The 21,180-nt window shown below is 49.2% G+C and overlaps 1 protein-coding gene, 2 long non-coding RNA genes and 1 pseudogene across 6 annotated transcripts in view; 3 read left to right on the top strand and 1 right to left on the bottom strand.

Annotated features, from left to right (window-relative positions):
• Nucleotides 1-12,982, top strand: part of LOC148220286 (nuclear factor interleukin-3-regulated protein-like) — a 61,666-nt gene extending 48,684 nt beyond the window's left edge. The window contains exon 2 of the transcript XR_015799004.1: nt 12,854-12,982. The gene's annotated coding sequence lies outside the window, so the exon portion shown is untranslated. The remainder of the gene's footprint in view (nt 1-12,853) is intronic.
• Nucleotides 8,298-12,998, bottom strand: LOC148220285 (uncharacterized). Its single transcript, XR_015799009.1, has 2 exons — nt 12,893-12,998; nt 8,298-9,699 (listed from the first exon to the last, which is right to left on the bottom strand). It is a non-coding gene; the product is annotated as an uncharacterized LOC148220285 (long non-coding RNA).
• Nucleotides 12,999-13,067: 69 nt separating this feature from the next.
• Nucleotides 13,068-20,234, top strand: LOC148220284 (uncharacterized). 3 transcript variants are annotated; one of them, XR_015798921.1, is made up of 2 exons: nt 13,068-13,189; nt 16,161-20,234. It is a non-coding gene; the product is annotated as an uncharacterized LOC148220284 (long non-coding RNA). The 3 variants fall into 3 exon arrangements; XR_015798920.1 differs by lacking the exon at nt 13,068-13,189 and adding an exon at nt 14,599-14,735; XR_015798922.1 differs by lacking the exon at nt 13,068-13,189 and adding an exon at nt 14,631-14,738.
• LOC148220283 (endogenous retrovirus group K member 9 Gag polyprotein-like) lies at nt 14,732-20,234 on the top strand (annotated as a pseudogene). Its single transcript, XR_015798919.1, has 2 exons — nt 14,732-16,309; nt 17,564-20,234. The product of XR_015798919.1 is annotated as an endogenous retrovirus group K member 9 Gag polyprotein-like (transcript).
• Nucleotides 20,235-21,180: the final 946 nt, after the last annotated feature.

Raw genomic sequence — 21,180 nt, 5'->3', positions numbered from 1 at the left:
CACCGTGAGGGGGGAGTAACTTTCCCCATCCCCTCTCACCCCTGGGCCGCGGCCGCCATCACTCCAGCCCTCTTCAACTGCGCGGGACCTGCCCTGCCCCCACAGCACCGGTAACAGCACAGGGAGACGGCCTGCGGCCAGAAGGGACTGGAGCGGAGCTAGACTGTTTCTGTTGCCAATTTTTATAGCTGTTGTTGTTTTTCTGCTTTGTTAGATACCAGTAAAGAACTGTTATTCTTATCCCCATATCTCCTGCCTGAAGGTGTCTGAATTGGACCTAAAATAATTAAAAGGGAGGGGGGTTGCACTCTGCATCACAGAAAAGGGGCTCTTGCCTTTCCTTAGACCATACCTGTCTTTCAAACCAAGACAGCTTTTGGCGCCCAACGTGGGGCATTGCCAGAGGGCATTGAGAGAGGGGTAGAAAAGGGGATAACAGTTCTTAAATTACCCAAGCTTGTGGTAGATGACACAATGCTGTCCAGCTTACCCTGGATTGGCCTCCATGTGGTCACTGCTATATCTCTCTCATTTGCAAGCCCTTTTTTAAACATGAGTTTCATAACCAAGGTTACTGTGGCTATTATCCAGTTTATTATGTGGATTGATCAGTTGAGGAATTCATGGATTTTTAATTTTCTCTGGAAGATGGCCACATGGATTCAGAGCTATCGCACTCAAAGTGTGTGTTTCTGGGGCTACTTCAATAATGGTACTTACTGTGAGGAAGTGGCAGCAGGTGAAATTTTTTCTCAACCCATCACAGGGTTTTTGAAGTTCACCCCACCAGTCTTCAAGGGGTTCCAATCCGCTTTAAATGCTAATGACATTATATTGTGGCTAGTGTTGCTTATATCCCTGTTAAACCTGTTCTAGCTAACATTCAGAGATAAGGGGAGATTGACTTGGATAACAACCCTGATACCTACCCCAGGGATTAGTGATGTTACCCCAGAGCCTGATCCTGTCCCAGAGACTAGGGAGGTTACCCCAGAGCCTGATCCTATCCCAGAGACTAGGGATATTAACCCAGAGTTTGACCCTGCTCCACAGCCCACCTCGGAAAGGAACCACCCAGAATGGGTGGGGGTGCTAGCAAAGGAGATACGTGAGATGGGCCAGATGCTGAAGGAGTACCTCTCCCCAGCTGGTGAGAAACCCTCCCCCTGCCTTAAAGAGGGAGACTCTGATGGTGCAGCAGTGGGACCCACAGATGTTACATCTGTCTAGGTTCCAGCTGAACTGCAAGGGCACTCACAGCCAGCAGCAGTTGCCCCTGTGGAAACTAGGAAGTCTAAGATGAAAACAAGGCACCTAGATAATAAGGGTCAGGAAGGGGGCCCCTCACAACCAGCAGGGGAGCCAGAAGTTGAGATCATCACCGAGTCCCTGTCATACGAGAGTCTCCGTAACCTGCGAAAAGACATTGTACGACGGGGCCATGAGCCTTTTACAACCTGGTTATTGCGGGTCTGGGACCTTATGGGTACAGGTGTGCAACTGGATGGTACTGAGGCAAGGAATTTGGGGTCCTTGACCCAGGACTCAGGTGTGGACCAGGTATTTGTAAGGGAGACAGGTCTCCTTTCCCTCTGGGAGCGACTTTTAATTAGTGTGAGAGAGAGATTTGTCCACAGAGAGAGAATGCAGGAGTACCACCAGAGAACACGTTGGAATACCCTTGAGGAAGGGATCCAAAAGCTGAGAGAAGTGGCAGTACTGGAGGTGCTCTTTGGGAGGGATGGACAGCATGACAATGACCCTGACAAGGTCAGGTGCACAGGACAGATGTTGTGGAATCTGGCAAACCTGGGCCCATCTCAATATACCCCCTTTATTGCAATGATTGATGCTGATACCAACCAAGTGACAGTGGGTTCTGTTGCCAACAGGCTCAGGAATTATCAGAGTATGATGGCTGGCCCAGTGCAAGCTCATGTCTCTGCTGTGGTTAAGGACCTCAGAGAGGAGTTTAAGGAGGAGATGAAGGAGATAAGGGAAGAGGTGAGGAAGATCAGTGCAGCACCAGTGTGAGTCATGGACCCCAAAAGTAGAGCACAACGCCCCCCCAGCTAGGGAGAGAGGGTACACCCCACATGCTGACCTGTGGTTTTTTCTACATGACCACGGGGAAGACATGAGAAGGTGGGATGGGAAACCCACTTCTGTCCTGGCAGCACGGGTGCGTCAACTCAGGGAGGGGAACACCAACAGAGGGAACTCCACTAAAGTGAGGGTAGCCTCAGCCTCCCATGGAGGTGCAGGGTATTACAGAAGGGAGGATGATCTGTCAGATCCCCTTGAAGGAACCTCCAGTATGTATGCCCAGGAGAGAAATAATAACCAGGGCTAGAGGGGCCCTGCCTCTAGCCAGGGAGAGGCACGGGAAAACCGGATCTTTTGGACGGTGTGGATCCGATGGCCTGGCACATCAGAGCCACAGGAACACAGAGCATTGGTTGACACTGGTTCACAATGTACATTAATACCATCAGGACATGTCGGGAAGGAACCTGTTTCAATTGCTGGGGTTACAGGGGGATCTCAGGAACTGACTCTGCTGGAGGCTGAGGTGAGCCTGACTGGGAAAGAGTGGCAGAAACATCCAATTGTGACTGGCCCAGAGGCACCATGTATCCTAGGCATAGACTTCCTCAGGAACGGCTATTACAAAGACCCAAAGGGACTCAGGTGGGCTTTTGGAATAGCTGCTGTGGCGGCAGAGGGCATTAAGCAGTTGAACACCCTGCCTGGGCTATCAGAAAACCCATCTGCAGTGGGACTCCTCAGGGTGGAAGAGCAACAGGTGCCAATTGCTACCTCAACAGTGCACCACCGGCAGTACCCGACGAATCGAGATGCCGTGATCCTCATACACAAGATGATCCGTGAGCTGGAGAGCCAAGGGGTGGTCAGCAAAACCCACTCACCCTTCAACAGCCCCATCTGGCCTGTGCGTAAATCTGCAGGAGAATGGAGATTGACTGTGGACTATCGTGCATTGAATGAGGTGACTCCACCACTGAGTGCTGCTGTGCCGGACATGCTGGAACTCCAGTACGAGCTGGAGTCCGAGGCAGCAAAATGGTAGGCCACTATCGATATTGCCAATGCATTTTTCTCCATTCCTCTGGCAGCAGAGTGCAGGCCTCAGTTCGCTTTCACCTGGAGGGGTGTGCAATACACGTGGAACCGACTGCCCCAGGGGTGGAAACACAGCCCCACCATCTGTCATGGATTGATCCAGGCTACACTGGAGAAGGGTGGAGCTCCAGAACATCTGCAGTACATTGATGACATCATTGTGTGGGGGGACATGGCAATGGAGGTATTTCAGAAAGGAGAAAAGATCATTCAGATTCTGCTGGGAGCCGGCTTCGCCATTAAAAAGAGCAAAGTCAAAGGGCCTGCCCAAGAGATCCAGTTCCTGGGAGTAAAGTGGCAAGATGGACGGCGCCAGATCCCCAGTGAGGTCATCAATAAGATCACTGCAATGTCTCCACCAACCAGCAAGAAGGAAACACAAGCCTTCCTAGGTGCCATAGGCTTTTGGAGAATGCACATTCCTGAGTACAGCCAGATTGTGAGCCCTCTTTACCTGGTCACCGGCAAGAAGAACGATTTCCACTGGGGCCCTGAGCAGCAGCAAGCCTTTGCCCAGATCAAGCAGGAGATTGCTCATGCAGTAGCCGTTGGCCCAGTCAGGACGGGACCAGATGTGAAGAATGTGCTCTACTCTGCAGCCGGGAACCATGGTCTGTCCTGGAGCCTTTGGCAGAAGGTGCCTGGTGAGACGCGAGGCCGACCACTGGGGTTCTGGAGTCGAAGCTACAGAGGGTCCGAGGCCAACTACACTCCGACAGAGAGGGAGATCTTGGCCGCCTATGAAGGGGTCCAAGCTGCCTCAGAGGTGGTTGGCACGGAAACACAACTCCTCCTGGCACCCCGACTGCCAGTGCTGGGGTGGATGTTTAAAGGAAAGGTTCCCTCAACCCACCATGCCACTGACGCCACATGGAGTAAATGGATTGCCCTCATCACACAACGTGCCCGTATTGGAAACCCAAATCGCCCTGGGATTTTGGAGATAATTACCAACTGGCCGGAAGGGGAAGACTTTGGCCTTGCCGACGAAGAGGAACAGGAACAAGTGACCCGGGCCGAAGAAGCCCCACCATATAACCAACTGCCAGCAGATGAAACATGCTATGCTCTTTTCACTGATGGTTCCTGCCGCATCGTGGGGATGAACCGGAAGTGGAAAGCAGCCGTATGGAGCCCCACACGACAGGTCGCACAAGCTACCAAAGGAGAAGGTGGATCGAGTCAACTTGCTGAACTCAAAGCTGTTCAGCTGGCCCTGGACACTGCTGAAAGAGAGAAGTGGCCAAAACTCTACCTTTACACTGATTCATGGATGGTAGCCAATGCTCTGTGGGGATGGCTGGAAAGGTGGAAAAAGGCTAACTGGCAACGTATGGGAAAGCCAATCTCGGCTGCCGATGAATGGAAAGACATTGCCACCCGGGTAGAGAAGCTGCCTGTGAAAGTCCGTCACTTAGATGCCCATGTCCCCAAGAGTCGGGCTAATGAGGAACACCGACACAATGAGCAGGTAGATCAGGCTGCACAGATAGAAGTGTCGAAGATAGATTTAGACTGGCAGCACAAGGGAGAGTTGTTCCTGGCTCGATGGGCCCATGATGCCTCAGGTCATCAGGGTAGAGATGCCACATATAAGTGGGCACGAGACCGAGGGGTGGATCTAACCGTGGACAGTATTTCTCAAGTTATCCATGACTGTGAGACATGCGCTGCCATCAAGCAAGCCAAGCGGGTGAAGCCCCTCTGGTATGGGGGGCGATGGTCCAAATATAAGTATGGAGAGGCCTGGCAGATTGACTACATCACACTGCCTCAAACCCGCCAGGGCAAGCGCTATGTACTGACCATGGTGGAAGCCACCACTGGATGGTTGGAGACCTACCCTGTGCCTCATGCCACTGCTCGGAACACCATCCTGGGCCTGGAAAAACAAGTTCTTTGGAGGCATGGTACCCCTGAGAGAATTGAGTCAGACAATGGGACTCATTTCAAGAACAGCCTTATAAACACCTGGGCTAGAGAACACAGCATTGAGTGGGTGTACCATATCCCCTACCATGCACCAGCTGCAGGGAAAGTTGAACGGTGCAATGGCCTGCTTAAAACCACCTTGAAGGCACTGGGTGGGGGAACTTTCAAGAACTGGGAGATTAATCTACCAAAGGCCACCTGGTTAGTGAACACCCGAGGTTCCACTAACCGAGCAGGCCCTGCCCAATCTGAGCCCTTGGGAATATCAAATGGAGATAAGGTTCCACTGGTACACATGAGAGGTATGCTAGGAAAAACTGTTTGGGTGAATCCTGCCTCCAGCAAAGACAATCCCATCCATGGAGTTATATTCGCTCAAGGACCAGGTTGCACCTGGTGGGTGATGCAAAAGAATGGAGAGACCTAATGCATACCCCAAGGAGACCTTGTTTTAGGGTGAAATACCTATAGTACTGTGCCTATGTCTCTAACTGCATGTATGTATATATAATGTAACAGTTTAATCTGATATAGCATATTAGTATGGGAGAAATTCAGGGGTGCATAATGTTGGAGGTTGAATTATGCCCTTTTCTTTCAGTGGAATTTTCTCCCATTGTTATGCTAAGTAATTGTGGCTACACCTTAAAACGACAGATAATGTTCTCTCGTAGGGGGTGGGTGGAGGGGGAGGGGGGGGGAACCGGAAAAGGAAAGGTGGGACGGGGGGGTCTGGAGCTGGGCTCTCTCTCGCTTGGCTCCTGGAGTGGGAAGACAACCTGGGCTCTGCTCTGGCATCTTCCCCTGCCATCCCAGCACTGAGATCCACGCTCCCTGCCTTTGGACATCGCTCTGCTGCTCTCCTAGCTCACCCTACGACCTCCGGACACTCTGCTGAGCACCACGACCGACACCGTGAGGGGGGAGTAACTTTCCCCATCCCCTCTCACCCCTGGGCCGCGGCCGCCATCACTCCAGCCCTCTTCAACTGCGCGGGACCTGCCCTGCCCCCACAGCAGCGGTAACAGCACAGGGAGACGGCCTGCGGCCAGAAGGGACTGGAGCGGAGCTAGACTGTTTCTGTTGCCAATTTTTATAGCTGTTGTTGTTTTTCTGCTTTGTTAGATACCAGTAAAGAACTGTTATTCTTATCCCCATATCTCCTGCCTGAAGGTGTCTGAATTGGACCTAAAATAATTAAAAGGGAGGGGGGTTGCACTCTGCATCACAGAAAAGGGGCTCTTGCCTTTCCTTAGACCATACCTGTCTTTCAAACCAAGACAGAGGAGAACTCCCCACATATTCACACATTGAGACAGTGTGTAAGAGATTTCTGATTTTATGAAAATTATAGTGATCTTTTATAGTTTGTAAAAGTACCATGTCTGTCAGTCAGGAATTTTTGCTTATCCTTTCCCATGCATTCAAGGCAGGATGTTTATTGCTGGCTAAGGATGTTTTCAGCCAAGATAATTTATCACAAGGCAAGCTATTCCAGTCTAACTTGGACATGGGGAAAAACAGAAAAGCTTTTGCTGTATCAGGGGTGAAAGGTCCTGTCACAACATCCCAGTTGAAAAAGAGATACTGGCACCTTATGAAGGGGTTTAATCTGCTTCAGAAGTGCTGACACTAAAGCACAGCTCCTCCTGGCACCCTGACTGCTAGCGCTAGGCTGGATGTCTAAAGGGAACGTCCCTTCCAGACATGCCACTGATGCTATGTGGAGTAAGTGGGTTGAGCTAATCATACAGCAAGCTCGAATAGGAAAACCCAATTGCCAGGGATCTTGGAAGTAATTACAAATTGGCCTCAGGGAAAATTTTTCTGATTATCAGAAGAGTAGAAAAAGGTGATGTGCTGAGGAGGCCCTACCATATAATCAGCTACCAGAAAATCAAAAAACTCACAGTCTCTTTACTGATGGTTTATGCTGTATTGTAGGGATACATCAAAAATGGAAAGCTGCCATATGGAGTCTTACATGGCAAGTCACAGAGGCTATTGAGGGGCAATGTGGATCAAGTCAGGTTGCAGAGCTGAAAACCATCCAGCTGGCTTTGAATATCTCTGAACAAGAGAAATGGCCAGTGCTCTACCTCTACACTGACTTGTGGATGGTGGCAAATATTCTGTGGGAGTGACTAGACCAATGGAAAAAGACCACCTGGCAGCACAGAGGCAAACCCATCCGGGCTGCTGAATTGTGGCAAGACATCACTGCCCAGGTAGAGAAGTTGGCTGTAAATGTACATCATGTAGATGCACATGTACCCAAGAGTGGAGCTACTGAATAGCATCGCAACAATTAACAGGTGGATCAGGTTGCCAAGATAAAAGTGTCTCAGGAAGATCTGGACTGGCAATATACGGGCGAATTACTTCTGTCTTGGTAGGCCCATGACACCTCAAGTCATCAGGGAAAAAATGCAACAAGCAGATGGGTTCATGATCGAGGGTTGGACTTTACCACGGACACCATCTCCCAGGTCATCCATAACTGTCAAACATGTGCTGTGATCAAGCAGGCCAAGCAGGTATAGCCCCTGTAGTATGGGGGATGATGGTCAAAATATAAATATGGGGAGGTCTGGCAGATCGATTACATCACATTACCACAAACCTACCAGGGCAAGTGCTGACAGTAGTGGAAACAACCACTGGATGGTTCGAGATGTTCCCTGTGCCTCACACCATGGCCCAGAACACCATCTTGGGCCTTGAAAAACAAGTCCTGTGACAATGTGTAACTCAAGGGGATTTTTTTTTTTTTGCATGACAACAGCCTGTAATGTTGAATTGTATAATATAAGCCACTGAAGGAGAAGGTGGATCAAGTCAACTTGTTGAACTCAAAGTTGTTCAACTGGCCCTGGATATTCCTGAAAGAGAGAAGTAGCCAAAGTTCTACCTCTACACTGATTCATGGATGGTAGCCAATGCTTTGTGGGTGTCTCTTTTTTTCCTCATTAAATGTTATATGTGCAAAACCATCACAAGGGGGCATGGCTAGGACCCTGAGGTTATTCTATACCACCTCATGACATTGCTGGGGGGCAGGGGAAAGGAAGTCTCTTTGGAGAAGGGGTTCTTTCTGGTTGAGTAAGCATGGCAGAGGGAGCAGCAGAGTGGCTCAGGTTCTGAGCTAGAGGGAGCTGTGGGGGTAGCATGGCAGAAGTAGTGGTCAGGTGACACTCAGAGAAAGACTCTACAGCCAGCAAGGGGTTGTAAAGTAGGTATGTTTATTCAGGGCTGGGCACACAGGGGATTTCTCCACCACAAACGTGCACCAAACAGAGCAGATGCTCTGTTTACATACACCTAAGCTCATGCATATTTATGAAAGTTTCAACATCGCCTATACATATTCATAACCTATCCCAGCCTACACTTACTTCGTATGTCAATCAGCTTTTCATGTTCTGTGCTTGTGTACTGTCTTCTGGTGGTCTTGGGCAGGGGTCACTGGATGAAGTAAGCAGTCACCTTCACGATGTCCTCTGGATGAACCCGGTCCTTGCACAGGCTCTCTTGGTATTTGGCTGTCTTCCAAGGCTTCTGGCCATAGTCCAAAACTATAGATCCAGATTTTAGCAGTTTTTCAAGCACTAGTTCCTGCTTATCAGTCTTAAACGATAGGCAAAATCCTGTTGTACAGCAAAGGACTATCTGCTCTTAACGCACTTGACTGCACAGCAAACTATAACCTATTTAAGTTTATTTATAAGTTCCCTATATCACAGGTATTGTCTATTTTCAGGGGTTTCCCCAGTAAGCAATAATGTTTCTTTTCTTGTACCCTCTGTCATTAGTATTATTGCTGTTACTGTTTGTTTTCTTATCTCCTTGCTCTGTCCAGTAAATTGTTCTTATCTCAACCTGTGATCTTTGCCTTTTGTGCTTCCTATTCTCCTCTCCATCCTAGCGCAAGGGGGAGGGAGGAAGCGAGTGGTAGAGTGGTTTGGAAAGTCTCCGTAGGTGTAGCTGTCGGGGCTTCGGGGTTTGGCCCCAAACTGCCACAACGTGCTCGGATAAGTTGTCCCGTATGGAACAGCCTTTCCTGGTGTCTCAGGCAGGTTTCAGCTACGAGGTACCAGGATGCAAGTAATGCCTGGAGTCCAGGCTTGCCAAGTACCCCTAGCCAGCAGAAAGAGAAGAGACCAGGAAGAGCTGCAAATGAAGTTTCACAGAATCTTTATTTCTTCCATGAAGGGGTCCAGGGCAGCAAATCCGCTGGGGCAGGGTTGCAACAGAGGTTTTATAGGTTTATGGTGGATTGGGATAAGAACCAATAACTACTAAGTTTGGGAAGCTTATCCAATGGTTTTACAGGGAGATAAGGCAGGGGTCTACAAGCAGGGAAATATTTCTAGTATTAGTCATTCTAAGTAAGCAACTTCTTATCTAAGGGATCACTCTCCAGGGAGGCCTCTCTCCGGTCTCTGCTCCTTCCACACGTGGGAGCACTAAATTGGGGAGTACTGTGGGAAGAGATGGGATGGAGTTGAGCTGCCGGCTGAAGGTCGCGCCTGCAAAAGTACATGGCACCACAAAGAAGCACATGGCAGCATAGAGAGGCTTGTCTCCTCCTGACCTTTGGGGGAGGTGTCACGCGGCAGACCCCTACGGGAGAGGAGAAGGACATTTAGAAAGCATGTTGCTGACGTGGCAACATGGTGTTATAAATGAGAGACAAAAGTCTCGATATTCAGTAAAATTTTGGATTGCTTTATTTGATATAGAAAGAGCAAGCAGCGCGCTGGGGAACGCGAGGGGTTACCGCCCACTCCACGCTCCACCGAACCTTGGTTTGCAGCCTCTTCTTATACTGTGGTTTCTCATTGTAATCAATACTTTTGGGTTTTTTTTTTTTTGCTGTCATAATTTTGCTAGGTAAGCAGTGGTGGTTGAATAAACATCCTTACACAAATTCACAAAGCCTTTGGGTGATAATCAGTCACAGATAGCCATCTGGTCCTTGTAGATAACCACCAGAGAAGTTCTGGAAGTCTGGTCCTTGAGATAGGCAGCATTGATCAGACAAAGGCAGGAAGGGCTTTTTGGGAAGTTCGATTTTGCAAGCTGGTAGCCAATACAACTTATTTGGAAAACATAACATAATATAACATAATGTAATGTAACATAATACAACATAATATAACAAGGTGATTTTAAACAGAATTATTTAATAATATAATTTCCTTTATCTAGTGTCCATGCTTCACTTCAGAGCTTAGCATTCTGGTTTATGCAAATCCCAATGCTTTTGTGATTAACACGAATCTTTTATCAATTGTCACAATGGGATAGGTCAAGTGGTGAGAATTACCATGTAAGGAAATACTGAAAGAGTGTATAAAAGCAGCTAATTTTTTTGAATAAATGATTCAGATTCCCTGGCTGTCTGAGGACATGGCTCAGTTGCAGAGTACCACTCCTAAACTACTACAACCTATTAGTGTCCTTTTCTCAACCCGCAGCTTTCTCACTTTTACCCTTCTGATTCTCTCCTCAGTCCCTGGGGAGGGGCAGGGGGGGAAGTAAGCAAGCAGCTGTGAAGTGCTTAGGTTCTGGCTGGGGTCTAACCTCTACAGGCATCAAAGCATCCAGTTAAGCACCTACAAGCTTGTTGCATATAGGTAAAATCTTATAAAAGAAAGGCCTTCTAAAATCAAGCCTTATTGCTATTTCAGCTGAAATAACAGCGAGCCTATTGAGTTCCCATGAGAAACAAATTCTAAGAATGAAAATCAGTTTGTATAACAATCTATTCTTGTGAGAAAAACAGGTTGCACCTGCAAAAACATGAATTCTATCCCATGAGAATTTGTGAAGAAAATATGCCAACTGTCTAGAAATAGAGAGGTTTAATGGACATGTACACTGGCCATTACCAACCAATGAAATGAGTTTCAGTGGATTGTTAACCAATTAGATTCATATATGGTGCCTTCTGATATTCCTATAAATATAAGCTAAGTGATTAAAAATTCAGCTATTCTGCAAGAAGAAAGAGGTGTCTGGTCTCATTTCTATCTCTAACGCGAGGTCCACAGCAACACAAGCTTTTTCAAGAGCCTGAGCAAAAGAGAAAGATGATTAACTTGAGGTTTGTTGTGGATGGAGTGGCATGCTTCACTTGTAAGTGATGAGCGATGTGTTTAGTGATATAAACCAGCAATTTAACAAAGTTGATAGTAAATGTGAGAATGGTTTAACAAGATTTGATGGCAAGGTACACTTGATTACTTGCTGCATAGAGGACAGGACCAGACAAAACTGTCAGGGATACCCTCCAATTGAGTCAAGAGGTTCAGAAAGGACCCCCTTGTGTTCTAAGCTCATTTCTGAGGGGATGTACGGGCAGCTGGATCCAGACTTAGTCCCAGACTCGGTCAACAGTTTATGTCTAAAGGATGCTATGTGCACAATTAATCCTTTATATCACTTAGCTAAGATTTCAAAGTTTAGCATCATATCAATCACTTATTGAGAATCTGTTACAATAAGAAATCTCAACTTTGAGAAGTAACCTCAAGAGTCATAACTACTCAGAGGGAGATTCTGGTATGCAGCCTGCTGTCATGCAGGAGAACTCGAGGAACCATGAGCTATCCACTATTTTTGGAGTAAAATCATAGTTGCACACTGACTACAGATGTTAATTTCTTCCAAACTTGGCTTGAGTTGGACCTTCACCAGTACGATGGTTGGGAGGCGCTGTTGCTCAAATTAGTCCTTGGCTATTGTGTATCCATTTTGAGTGGATGCAGCCATCACGACAAAACATATCCATTATGACTGCCACTGGTGGTTATTACATGAGCAGGGTTACAGAAAATAAAGGCCAGGAACATGAAAGTTGGAGGCAGCCTTGACTCCACTGCCCATGAGATGGTGGAATTCAGGATCCTCAGAGGATGGAGCAAGGCAAAAAACAGGATCACAGTCCTGTGTTTCAGGAAAACTGTTGCAGATAGATAGAGATATTATAAAAGAAAGGTCTTATAAAATATGGTTTAGGCCCTGCTACTCTAGCTAAGCTAGTAGTAGCTTGTAAGTTCCAATGCTGTAAGACTCGGTCTGTAATTTTTCCCTCTTATGCCTCATGACCGTGGCAAGGGTAGAGGCTAAGACGCCGAGGACCCTCCACTCGCTTCTGGACAGGAGTTCTGGCCTGGTTGAGGTGGATGCTTGCCAAGTGATTGTGTGTGTCCTGTCCACGGTACAATGCTTTCAAACAGGTACTAACTGAAAACTGCGTGCTCTGTACACCTACAACTGCTTCTCAGAGCACCACTGCATGTTCTGTCTCGGAGCATCTCACAATGGCCCATAAATCTCACCATCTCTAGGTCGGACACCACTTGCTTTGAAAAGGACTATAAAAAGTGACTCTCTTGTGGACACACACATTTAGAGAGCTAGGGAATTACAGCTTGGAAATCCTTTTCAGGCCTGCATTTCTCCTGACTCTCAGGTCCATTCCCAGGCTGACAAGCTGACTACAGCTTCAGTTAGGGAGGAAGTCTCCCAGGGTGATAACATGGTGAAAAACAGAGTGGAATTCATAATAAAGATTAACACCTGGTGTCTTTCCCGTGGGATACATCCTGAGGTACTGTCCCAAGGATGTTTTTCCCAATTGTCCAATGAACTACTGTCCTGTCCTAGCTGCACGTAACACACTTTAAACATGGGATGTCCGTACAATAAAGTTGGCCTTTTTTCCCCAAAGAGGTCCGTGTGTGTTGCTGTCTTTTCTCTCTCTTTGCAGCTCAGTAACCACATCTGGAGGCGTCCACGTAGATCTTACCCGACAAAGATCGCACCTGGACCGGACCACTGCAGGGGATTCCAACCGTCTTCGGGAGCGGAGCACCGGGAGCCGCGGGCCGGATCGGGGCGGCCCGGCACGAACCGCGAAGCAGTGCGGGGCTCCGCGGCGCGGAGCCACCTGGCACGGGACAGCGAAGGCATCGCGGAGCGCTGTGGAGCACTGCGGAGCCGTGCGGCGCACAGCGCCCGGCACTCTCCACCGAGGAGTCGGTGGAGAGGAGCCGCGAGGAGACCGCACGGACCCATCGGCGAACCGGAAATCCGGATGGATGAGGTACTCTCTGGTTCCCCGTCCCCGGCTAAGCAATTAGTTGGGAAGCTAGTTAGATAATGGGGAGCCTCTTAACTAAGCAAGAGGAATCTGCCCTCTCCATTTGGAAAGGGGTCCTAGAGAATTTGGAAGCCCCCATTCCAGACAGAGATTTGATCGCCGTACTGGCATGGGCAAAAGAGCATGGTTTCTCCGAGGACCCCAAAGAAGGTTTTTCCCCAGAATCATGGAGGCAGCTAGGAGAGCGTTTATGGGGCGCCCTTCTAGCAACAGATACCTCAGTATCCCCTTTGCTAACCACCTGGGGGCTCATTAATCGATTCATGATGGGGGACACACAGGAGATGGGGAACGAAATGTCCGAGGACCAGGAGATGGAATTTTCCCCACCAGACGTGCCCTGCCCGAAGGTTCCGCAGGGGGGTGTTCCCCATGAAAATTCACCTCAGTCAAAGTACCCGTCACCTAGGGAATACTTCCCGCCAACGTATCCTTCCCCAAATGACTACATCCAGCCGAAATATCCCTCCCCTGCATTTCTAGAGGGATGGGGCTCTGAAGCAGGGAGCGGGACTGGCCGTTCGTTTCTGTCTCACAGCCCTAGACCCCCCCCCCCCCCCCCCCCCCCCCTTTTCGCAAGGCGCGGGGTCCGGATAGTCAGCGCTGAGCCAGCTATCCGACCCTCTCACGGCCCCTTTGCCTACTGGAGCAGCATGTTTGTCGTCCGTTTCGACAGACCTGCTGAGCCAGATCACAGCCCTGATCACAGAACAAGTTATGCAGACTGTTCATGTAACACTGGAAAGATTCACGGCCACTCAGGCGGGCACGGCGGTGGCAGCGCCCGGAATGCCGCAGGGTGGTGCGGGCGCGGGACCGGGGGAGTCCGGGGACGGTGTCTTCCCAGCGGCTGCGCCTGTGGGTGGTGCGGCAGCTAGCCCCCCCCCCGGCGCGGCAGCGAGCCCCCCTGGCGCGGCCCCCTCTTCCCTCCTGGCATACTCGGGAACAGAGGTGGCTCCCTTGTCGCCTACGGGCCCGCCCGCAGGGGCAGAGCAGGTGACTCCAGCTGCAGAGGTGGAGGTGGTGTTGTCCACCCCCTCCTCGGTGGTGTCACAGCCTGGCCCGCCTCTGGAGGTGGGGCCACAGCAGCCCGCCCCGGTGATGGGCGGGGCTGTGACGCCTGACGTGCCGCCCCTGATGACGTACCCCGCCCACCCGGAAGTGCAGGCTTCTCCCCCCGGTGCACCAGAGCTGCTGCTGGAACTCTGTGTATTTCCGTCAACAAACCTACCCCCGCCGACCATGCAAAGCGCCGCTGCATCTGTGCCTGTGTCTGCCGCACCATCCTCCATGGGACAGGGACCGCTCTCGTCACTCCAGTCCAACGCCTCGAGTGGAGAGGCACAGCAGACCCCCCCTTCAAAGGCGAGGACTCGCATCGGACAGTTGAAGCTGTGCTGGTCCCTCAGCTTCCTCTCGGAGCAGCCTGTGGACCCTGCCCCCGTGTTCAGTCACAGTCCGGCCCAAGAATCATCACGGCTTCTGGGAGGTGGTGAAAATCAAAGCATTGCAACAAAGAGACTGGGATTTACTAGAACGTTTGGGAATGCCAGGGGGTGGTGTTCTCCGGGTGGAGGAAGGCGTTCAAGTAGATCCAGCTGAGATCAGCCCGGTCCCTGAGGGGACTGGGGGACCTCAGGCCTTTCCTGTCTTCAAGGCTGTGCCTGGCTCAGGGCAGGCAGATAGGCACAACACCATAGCTTGGTGTGTGGTCCAAGATTTACAGGACAAGGTGGCAAAATATGGTCTCGGTTCTGCAAAAGTGATGCAAATTATTAGGGTGCTGAATACTGATTTACTAGCTCCCTATGATATTAGACATCTGGCCCAGGTGCTGTTCCAGCCTGTCCAAATTAGACTGTTTGAGGACAACTGGAGACAAATGGCTGACAGGGCTGCTGCTGAGAATATGCAGAGACCCCGGCCAGATCCTAGATATGCTGTGAGGAAGGATGCTTTGATGGGTCGACATCAATTCGCTAGCCCTGACATGCAAGCCACCTGGGACCCCGATTCTAGAACAATGCCAAAAAATAGGGCTTGCAGCCATGTTAAAAACTATGGAAGCTGCTTCCCCATGACAAAAATATGTGAAAATTACTCAGGGTCCCAGAGAACCTTTCCTACAATTTGTTGAGAAAATTGCAGCTGCCTTGGAGAAGCAGGTTGAGGATGATGCCCTAAGACAGTTGTTATGTAAACAGCTGGCTAGGGACAATGCTAATGTTGATTGTTTAAAAATCATCCAGGCTTTGCCAGGGGACCCCTCTTTGACTGAGATGATCCAGGCATGTGCTAAGGTGGGAACCATAGATCATGAGATCTCCACTTTAGCAGCTGCCATGTGGCATCATCAAAACATGTCAGGGGGTTGTCAGAAAAAGCATGGGAAAAATAATGGCAACAAGAAGCAGAAGCCACAGCAACAGAGGGCTAACATGCCTACCTTTCTGTGCGCTAAATGCAAAAAACCAGGACACTATGCTAATCAGTGCAAAACAAAGAAGCCTGTGCCGGACCAGGGTAATGGGACAACGAGCACTCGAGGATGCAGTGCGCAGACACAAATGGCACCCCAGAACCCTTCACTGGCACAGGTTTCCTCAGTCAGCATGCAGCCCGCACCCAGGGCTCCACCGGCGTGGATGTACACACTACAGTCACAGTTGTCTTAGACTCTGTCGGTGTGCACAAGATCCCTCTGGATGCCTTTGGCCCTCTGGGCCATGGGCTCAGTGCACTGCTCGTAGGTCGATCCAGTGCCACCATCCAGGGAATCCTCGTCCACCCAGGGGTCATTGATGCTGACCACAGGACAAATCTGTGACATGGTTTCTACTCCATGTCCTCCTGTCACTATCCTGGCAGGAACCCGTATCACCCAACTTGTGCCTTTTCTCTCATATGTTCCCAGGGCTGATCATCGAGACCGGAAAGACAGCGGGTTCTGCTCCACAGGAACACTGCAAGTCTTTTGGACAATGAATATCTACGATCAGCTCCCACAGATGGTGTGCACTTTGTCAGTGCCAGATGCCAACCCACCCCAGATCCAGCTCAGAGGTTTGCTCAATACTGGGGCAGACATCATTGTCATTTCCTATTCTGCCTGGCCTCCCACATGGCTGATGGCCCCTCTTGGCCAGGCCATTGAAGGTGTGGGAGGCACAGCACAGACTTTTGTAAGTCAGTGGCCTGTGCTCATCAGGAATTTGGAAGGGCAGATAGCTACCATCCAACCCTACATAACCTCAGCTCCGGTCAGCCTCTGATGTTTTGGCTGCCTGGGGAGTGCGCATTCAGTCAAATTTGTAATTGGGACCATTGAAATGAAGGGCAGGAATTATCCTGCAATGCCTCTCCAGTGGTTGACTAATACCCCGGTTTGGCAAGCACAGTGGTCCCTGCCAAAAACAAAATTATTAGCCCTTCGCCAATTAGTCCAAGAGCAATTAGAACAGGGACACCTCGAACCTTCCAACAGTCCCTGGAATTCCCCTGTCTTTGTGATACAAAAAAAGTCAGGAAAATGGAGATTGTTATAAGATCTCCGAAAGATAAATGCTGTCATGGAGAGCATGGGGGCATTGCAGCCTGGGATGCCATAGCCCACCATGCTCCCTGCTGGATGGGACATTCTGGTGGTTGATTTGAAGGACTATTTTTTTACAATCCCCTTGTGCCCTGACAACAGACCAAAGTTTGCTTTTACAGTATCAACAGTGAACAATTCAGAGCCTGGACAGAGATATCAATGAGGGTTTTGCCTCAAGGTTGTCTAAACAGCCCAACCATTTGTCAATGGTACGTAGCTCAGGCCTTGTCTGGAGTTCACAGGCAGTTCCCTAACGCGTATCTCTATCATTACATCCTAGTAGCAGCTCCTACTCAGGATGAGTTGCTGAGGATAGAACCTCAGCTGCTCACTGCTTTACGCTGTTATGGGATGCAGGTGGCTTCAGAAAAGGTCCAGCGACAGCCTCCCTGGAGGTATTTAGGGGTCAAGATCTTGGATCGAACGATCCAACATCAGGAGGTGTAATTCACAGATTCCATAAAGACTTTAAATGATGCTCAGAAGTTGCTGGGTGTCATTGGTTGGTTACATCCTTATTTAGGACTGATCACCGAGCAATTGTCCCTGCTCTTCAGTATCCTGAAGGGGGACTCTAGCTTGGATTCACCTCGAACATTAACCCCTGAGGCACAGCGAGCACTGCAGCAGGTGCAGCATGCTGTCTACTCGTCAAGTATGTCGAGTAGACCCCTCTGTTGATATCACTGTGTTTATCATCAATCCAGATTTGCATCCTACAGGTATCGTTGGCCAATGGAATGATACCTGACCTGATCCCTTGCACGTTTTGGAATGGGTCTTTCTGCCGCATCAGCTTAAAAAGACGGTAAATACAATATTCGAATTAATTGCCCAACTGATACTGAAATGCCATCAATGATGCGTGCAATTGATGGCAGCGGACCCCACTACACTTGTGCTCCCTGTGGAGCAGGAATTTTTTGAAGGGGCTTTTATTAATAGTGTCCCCTTGCAAAGTGTGCTGCAAGTTTTAAGGGGCAGATTGTTTATCATCTCCCCAGCCATAAGCTACTGCATATGGCAAAGACAGTTAAACTGTCATTAAGAACCAAATATAGTCGGGTGCCAGTGCAAGGTCCTACCATCTTCACTGATGGGTCAGGCAAAACAGGGAAGGCCATTGTTACCTGGCAGGATGAGTCTGGCTGGCAAACGCTGGAAGGTCATGAAACAGGTTCTGCTCAAATCATTGAGTTGAAGGCTGTCACTATAGCATTCCAACAGTTTTCACAGGTACCTTTGAATTTGGTCACTGACTCTGTGTATGTTGCAGACATAGCTCAGCGTTTGGATTGCTCGCTCCTGAAAGAGGTTGACAACGCCGTCCTGTTTTGGCTCTTGAAGACCTTGTGGTGTTCAATCCAAGCCTGAGCTCATCCATATTATGTTCTGCACATACGGAGCCACACGGACTTGCCAGGGTTTCTGACAGAAGGTAATGCCAGGGCTGATAAGTTGGCCAACCTGGCCTGGGTGGCACCTCAGCCTGCTAAGATTGCACAAGCCCGAGCATTGCATGAGTTTTTCCATCAGAACGCACCTACTCTGCAAAAACAATTTCATCTAACAGCCACTGAGGCTTGTGACATTGTTGCCTCTTGTGACGACTGTCATGGCCTGGCTGCTCCATTACCATCGAGGGTAAACCCCAGGGGTCTTAAAGCCCTGCAGCTTTGGCAGACAGATGTCACTCACATTGCTGAATTTGGCAGGTTGAAGTATGTGCATGTCTCTATCGACACCTTTTCTTCTGCCATTTGGGCATCTGCTCATACTGGGGAAAAGGGTCGAGATGTGATTGCCCATTGGAGAATGGCTTTTGCAATCTTGGGCATACCTTCTGCAGTGAAAACTGACAATGGCTCTGCTTACGTCTCCCAAAAGACGAGGCAGTTTTTGCAAATGTGGGGAGTCTCACATAATTTTGGCACTCCACATTCTCCAACAGGCCAAGCCATTGTCGAACGCGCTCATGGCACCTTAAAACGTGTTTTAGATAAACAGAAAAGGGGAATGGCTGGGGAAACACCACACAGCTGACTAGAAAAAGCTTTATATACCATCAATCATGTTACTGTGCCAAAAGATTCCGATAATCCTGTTATTGTGAATCATTTCTTGTCGTTACAGGCCTCGGATGAGATACGAATGCCTCGAGCAAAGGTCTTTATACGGGACCTGACCACAAATAGGTGGGAAGGCCCACATGATCTTATTGTTTGGGGTCATGGGTATGCTTGCATCTCAACAGATACTGGGGTACGCTGGCTGCCTGCGAGATGTGTCTGCGCTGACCTGCAACGTCCGAGACAGAATGTGGCCAATGCACAGCATTCAAATGCTGACCAGCATGCCGACCACCAGACTGATGGCCCCTCTACAAGCAGAAGATGAACACCTATCTGCTCGTAGTGGAACTGTTTTTTGAAGCCAATTGAAATACTATTAGATATGTTTTGAACTGTTTAGAAATAACGTTAATGGGTTTTTTCCTTTTTGTCTTTGGATAGGATTCTGTAGGGGAAAAATACCAGGTTCAAAGACTTCTCCTGGGAATGTTTTTCAGGTCTTTTGAGTCGCGTTTGTTCTCCTTTGCAAAGGGCCCTGCAAAGAGATTACAAACACTTCTCCTCTCCTTTTTCTTTCAAACTAAAAGGGGGACCTGTGGACACACACATTTAGAGAGCTAGGGAATTACAGCTTGGAAATCCTTTTCAGGCCTGCATTTCTCCTGACTCTCAGGTCCATTCCCAGGCTGACAAGCTGACTACAGCTTCAGTTAGGGAGGAAGTCTCCCAGGGTGATAACATGGTGAAAAACAGAGTGGAATTCATAATAAAGATTAACACCTGGTGTCTTTCTCGTGGGATACTGTGGCTTTGACCCTTTGAGTCTTTACCCTTTCGTCTGGACTAGCTCAGCTGTTAGGGTGAAGACTCACAGATCCGCCACATGAATGTGAATAAAAGATAACAAAAGAGGCTCTTTCCCCCTGGGGAGGTTGCAGAGATTTATTTCTTGTGGTCCCCCAGGAGCGAAAGGAGAGAAAAAGAGAGAAAGAGAGGGCGAAAGAGAGAAAGAGAGGGCGAAAGAGAGCGAGGTCGGGGGCACAGTTTTTTCTAGGGTCTGAAAGGGGGGCGGGAAGAAATTGGATCTCGGCCACCTAGGTATGGCCAGGAGGGGAGAGGAACCAGACTACAGGACATTGCAGGGGTCACGGAATCTACCATTTCCAATACATCTAGGGAGATGCAACAGGATACATCCTGAGGTAATGTCCCAAGGATGTTTTTCCCAATTGTCCAATGAACTACTGTCCTGTCCTAGCTGCATGTAACACACTTTAAATATGGGATGTCCGTACAATAAAGTTGGTCTTTTTTCCCCAAAGAGGTCCATGTGTGTTGCTGTCTTTTGTCTCCCTTGGCAGCACAGTAACCACACTCTCTGAAGAAGATTTTTGAGATTTCTCCACAGAAGACACGTCTATTGGTTGGACCACGAGGACACCTGTGTCTATTGGCACGACCACAAGGATGCCAGTGTCTATTGGCCAGACCACGAGGACGCCCGTCTCATTTCTTGGTAGCTATTCCCCATTCCCCCCTTTTTCTCTCTCTCTGTCTTTACTTTGTTTCCTTTAAACTGTCCTTTCCACTTGGCTTGCAGAGGATCACTGTCCCACCACTTCACATAGACCCAGTCTCCAGACTGGAACGGATGTGCAGGGGTGTCCAGTCCTATGGGTCTGGATAGCACGATGTAACTCTGAAGCTTTTGGAACTTCTGCAAAGTGAAAGAGCCATTAAATAACACTGTAAATCACGTTTTCTCTTCATGTGAATTAATTTCACCTGGAATATATGGGGTTTTACTTGGTCTACCATATGTTAACTTTTGCTTCAATCAAACAATGAAACATATTTGCCCGGAGAGGTTGTGGAGTCTCCATCTGTGGAGACGGTCAAAGTCCAGCTGAACGCAGTTCTGGACAATCTGTTCTAAGTGACCTTACTTGAGCAGGTTGTTTCAGACCAACTGCAGGCTGTTTGGCCTGTCCTCCCCTCCTGGATGGCCCTCTGCTAACAGAGAAGGCCATCCCTTTAATCAAGGTCTGGCATGGCGTGTGTCTCCACCGCTCAACGCCTACTGGGTTGCAGCCAACAGCAGAGCCATAAGATCTTCCTGGTGGCAAACACAGACGCCAACCCAGTCTTGCCCCTGATTATTTCATGAGGGTCTTGGCCAGCCCTGCTCCTTTCACCTAGTTATCAAAGCAGAGTTTCACCTGCCTCATCCGGTAACAAGTGGCTACCAAAGCACACAAATTTGCATT

This window comes from Sturnus vulgaris, chromosome W (genome assembly GCF_052056855.1).
Source record: "Sturnus vulgaris isolate bStuVul1 chromosome W, bStuVul1.hap1, whole genome shotgun sequence".
NCBI lineage: Eukaryota > Metazoa > Chordata > Aves > Passeriformes > Sturnidae > Sturnus > Sturnus vulgaris.
Note: the sequence above shows the minus strand (reverse complement) of the source record. Positions and strands in the feature narration are given on the sequence as shown.